Source organism: Carassius auratus, unplaced genomic scaffold, assembly GCF_003368295.1.
Source record: "Carassius auratus strain Wakin unplaced genomic scaffold, ASM336829v1 scaf_tig00017136, whole genome shotgun sequence".
Taxonomy (NCBI): domain Eukaryota; kingdom Metazoa; phylum Chordata; class Actinopteri; order Cypriniformes; family Cyprinidae; genus Carassius; species Carassius auratus.
In genome coordinates, this window is record NW_020524745.1 from 20,001 (window position 1) to 25,000 (window position 5,000).

Below are 5,000 nucleotides of genomic sequence, written 5' to 3' on the forward strand. Positions count from 1 at the left end.
GGTATAAAATCAACCTTTGAGAGAAAAAAACCCCAAGCTTTTAAAACTTCTTTATAAAAATCTGGTATTCTTTCAAACATCCATGCTTTCATTTTCATCCATAAAACACTGTCCCCTAGTTTAACATTACCACATTTGTCCAAATAGTATTTCATTGTATCTTTCCATTCTCCTTTTTCTTGATCATCTATATACTTTTTCACAACTTTAATTCTCATACTTTTCTTTTTTAATTCTACATCAGATAATCCCATTCCTCCTTTATCAGCCTGTCCTATCAGAGTGTTATAAGCAACTCTTGGGGGTTTCTTCTCCCAAATAAAATCTAAAACACATCTTTTTATTCTTACTTCCACCCATCTTGGCATTGCGCTCACCATTAAAATATACCACATTTTGGATAACATTAAAGCATTAACCACTAAAATTTTCCCTTTCAAACTTAAAAATCTTCCCCTCCAAAAAATTAATCTCATTTCCATTTCCCCCAACAACTTTTCAAACATTCTTTCTCTTGCCCCTTTCTCATCTTTTCCTAAAGTCACACCCAAAATTTTTGTTTCCTTCACCTCCTCAAAATTAAAAACTCCTCCTAAATTTGGTACCTTTCCAAACTTCTTGTACACAGTTTTTTCTCCATTAACTCTTGCACCTGTACCTTTACCATACCTCTCTACATTTCTCATGACTTCCTTCATACTTTCTAAGTCTTTTAAAATCAGTGTCGTGTCGTCTGCATATTGGAATATCTTTCTCTTCTTTACCTTCTTCTATTTTAATACCTTGAATGCTTTTATTTTTCTTAATCATTAAACCTAAAGGCTCTGCTACCAAAGTATATAGCTGTGCAGAGAGTGGACATCCTTGCCTTATTGATCTTGTTATTCTAAAAGGTTCTGTTAAGAAACCATTACACGTCACTCTCGTCATTATGTTATTATATAAAATTGTTATCCATTCCTTAAAATTCTTTCCAAAACCAAAACGTTCTAAAATTGCAAATAAAAAATCATATTCTACCCTATCAAAAGCCTTTTCAAAATCTAAATTAACAACATATCCATCCTTCTGTGTTTCATTTAAATAGCTTATTATGTCTCTTACACCACTCGTTATATCAGCAATATCTCTCCCTCTTACACCATATGCCTGATTAGTCACTATAATTTTGGGTAAAATATTTTTCATTCTATTTGCAAGAATTTTAGATAGTATTTTTAAATCTGTGTTTAACATTGTTATTGGTCTAAAATTACTCAAATTATTTTTACTTCCTTTCCTTTTATAAATTAATTTAATCAACCCTATACTCATCCTCTGATCCAATTCTCTTTTATCAAAAATCTCCTTATATACTTCCTTTAAAATCCCACTTATCTTCTCTTTAAAAACTTTATAAAATTCATTTACTATCCCATCTGTCCCCGGGCTTTTGTTTCCTTTTAAACTATTGATAGCTTGTACAATTTCCTCTTCACTAATTTCTCTATCACATTCCTTTTTATCTTCTCTACTTACTTTAGCTGTAACACTCTCTAATAACTGATTTTTTGCTTTTTCGTCAATTCCTTTTGTTTCAAAAAGCCCCTCATAATAGTCTTTGACCTCTGTTAAAATTCCACTTATGTCTTTGACTATTTCTCCTTTTTTATTTTTTAATTCTTTTATTAACTTTGCTTTGCCTCTACTTTTTTCCAAATTAAAGAAAAATTTTGTACATTTTTCTCCTGCAATTGTGTTTTTTGCCTTACTCCTTATAATAGCTCCTTTACACTTTTCTTCCTCAATTTTCCGTAACTCTTCCTCCAAAAGTATTATCTGTTTTATATTTACTTCACTTTTATTTGTCTCTTTTCTGAGTTTTTTCCTTATTTCCAGCTCCTTTGCTTTTTTAACTTTCTGTACCAATTTGCTATGGTTTATAGAATATTTTCTTATTTCATATTTTACATTTTGCCACCATAATCGTTTATCTTCAAAGTACATTCCGTCCTCTTTTTCTTTGTCTAATATTTCCTCAATTCCTATTCTATAACTTTCACTTGTCAAAATTTCTGAATTTAGTATCCACACTCCAGGCCCTTTTTTTTCTTTACTAAAGTAAATATTCCATAAAAGCATTTTGTGATCACTCAAACTGGTATCCTTATAACAAATGTCCCCCCAAAAAAATTCCATATCCCTTTCACTTAAAATAAAATCGATTCTTGTCTGACACATAAAATTCCCAACCAGTTGTCTTCTGGAAAATTCTCTTTTCCTTTCATGGTTTTCCCTCCAAACATCTATCAAATTTCTTTCCTCCATCATTTCTTTTAACTCTTTCCTTCCCATATCTGTTCTAAAAACCATCCCATCTGCCATGTCCATCTTACTAAAAACAGTATTAAAATCCCCAACTAAAATAACGTTTTTATATGTCTTTATTAAAATCCTTAATCCCTCAAAAAATGTTTTTTTTTCTCCCTCTTGGGTGGGTGCATGCAAATTAATTATCACAAATTCATGATCATCTTTCTTAATATTAATCCCAACACATTTGCCTTTTTTGTCATTATAGACTTCATATGAATTAATTTCAACATTTTCCTTTATTAAAATGGCTACCCCCCTTCCTATCCTTCCATCACCATTATTATAAAACATTTGTCCTTTCCATCTCTTTTTCACATCCTCAATCATTTCGTCTTTCCAGTTTGTTTCTTGTAAAATTATCACATCCTGCTTTTTGCATAGTTCTTTTACCATCTCAAATTTCTTTACACTCATTAAACCTCTTGCATTTAAACTCACAAAGTTTAAAACCATACCAATAAAAAATAAGCATTTAAAACCATTCATCTTCAGTCTCTCTCACAATCTTGTTCTTGTATCAATCCCAACTTCTTTTTATCTATTTCAATCATCTTTTTCTTTCTAGCAACATTAAGATTTGGCTTTACCTTCATTTTTTTTTTCTTATCATTTTTCCAACCTTTTCTATTTCTTTCCTTGCCTCCTGTTGTTCCATATCCAGTTCCTCCACCTCATCGCTCTCCTTTTCATCATTTACTTCCTTGTCATTTGCACCATTCTGTTCGGTTTCTCCATCTTCTCCCTCCTCTGTATCGTCCTCCATTCTGTTTACTTCTCCATCCTGGTGACTTTGGTCCTTCAACTTCTGATTTTCCATATATTCTATTTGCTTTTGTTGTTTGTTTTCCATTGGTTCAAAAGTCTCTGTGGTTTCTGCAATCTCATCTTGCACCTGCCTGTCCATACTTTGTTGCTCCTCTGATTGCTTCTCGTTACCTTCCATCCAGCATTCACATATATTAAGAGGTTTGCCACAGTCTGGACATTCAATTGCTGTACAGTCTCTTGAGAAATGTCCTTGATCATTGCATTTAAAACATCTGAACTCAGGACAGTCTTTGATGATATGTTCTGGACTTAAACACAATCTACAAGTTTTGACCTGCCTACTGTGTATTATCCTGAAGTACTGTGAGCCTTCAGTTGTCTCAAACCTTGTACTATATGGCAATGATGCCACCTCCTTTGGGAACTTAACCTTAACAAATCTTGTCCCATCCTCTATCTCCGTTCCTGGGTAAAACCTCCTCCTTATCTCTGTTATGGGAGTAACTCCCCATCCTTCCAATTTCGAGGTTATGTCATCATCATCTAAATACACAGGCAGATGCATGAACGAGACTACATATTCTCTGTCCTAGAGTTTTTTAACATCACATATTTGTCCTTTAATTTGCAAACCATTTAACAGTCCATCACAAACTTCCTCCGTTTCAAAATTCACTTCATATTGTTTATTAGTCTTTGGTCTTACCGCAAGAATTTTTTCCACGCTCACTTTTTCCTTTATTGCTCTAATCATGTCCTCCGCTCCTCCATTAAGCACTTTACTGATGTCAATTATTGCTGTAGCTTCTTTTGAATAGATCCTTTGTTTCTTCATTTCTTTCGCCATCATCCCTTCTCCTTGTCTTAATCCTTTGCCTTGGTCAATTGCATTAGCTTGTTTCAAATTTGTTGCAAGTTGTGAAACAAGCAGTTGATCCATTTCACTCATTCTGAATAAAAAATAAAAAATTAAACCACTCCCCAGACAGCATGAAGCTGCTGGTTCGTGGTTTAAAACGTATTAAATAGATAAAGAAAAACTCCTCTTACAATTAATTCTAATAATAAAAAATAATAAACAAACAAACAATACATGAGTTAGCTTCCGTCCTTTCTACACACACTTGCACTTCCTGGATTGTACCACTACAATGAACAGGGTTGCACAGGTTGGTATGGCCGTAAGCGAAGATTGCTGCAAAGAGATGGCTATTTAAAGACCAGCCAATCTAATCGCCAGTACATTATATAAGTAGGAAAGAAAACCCAAAAGCTTAAAGCACCTGGTATTCCTAGGCAGTCTCTCATCAAAGTACTAACCAGACCTTAACCTGTTAAGATTCAGAGATCGGGCATTGACTTTTTTTTTTTTTTTTTTATTAAAGATTATTATATAATTCGTGAAATTTTCCAAAAGATTAAAGCACCTGGTATTCCCAGGCAGTCTCCCACCCATGTACTAACCAGGCCCAAACCTGCTAATATTCAGAGATCGGGCATTGACTCTATTTTTTGGCAAAATTATTATATACTAAGTGAAAAATGTCCAAAAAGCTTACAGCACCTGGTATTCCCAGGCGGTCTCCCATCCAAGTACTAACCAGACCTAAATCTGCTAAGATTCAGAGATCGGGCATTGACTCTTTTTTTTATGAAAGATTATTATATAATTCCTGAAATTTTCCAAAAAGATTAAAGCACCTGGTATTCCCAGGCAGTCTCCCATCCATGTACTAACCAGGCCCAAACCTGCTAATATTCATAGATCGGGCATTCACTCTATTTTTTGGCAAAATTATTATATACTAAGTGAAAAATGTCCAAAAAGCTTAAAGCACCTGGTATTCCCAGGCAGTCGCCCATCCAAGTACTAACAA

At 33.7% G+C, this 5,000-nt stretch overlaps 1 pseudogene; it reads right to left on the minus strand.

The window, feature by feature from the left end:
• Positions 1-4,949: 4,949 nt before the first annotated feature.
• LOC113075540 (uncharacterized) overlaps positions 4,950-5,000 on the minus strand; it is a 109-nt pseudogene continuing 58 nt past the window's right edge.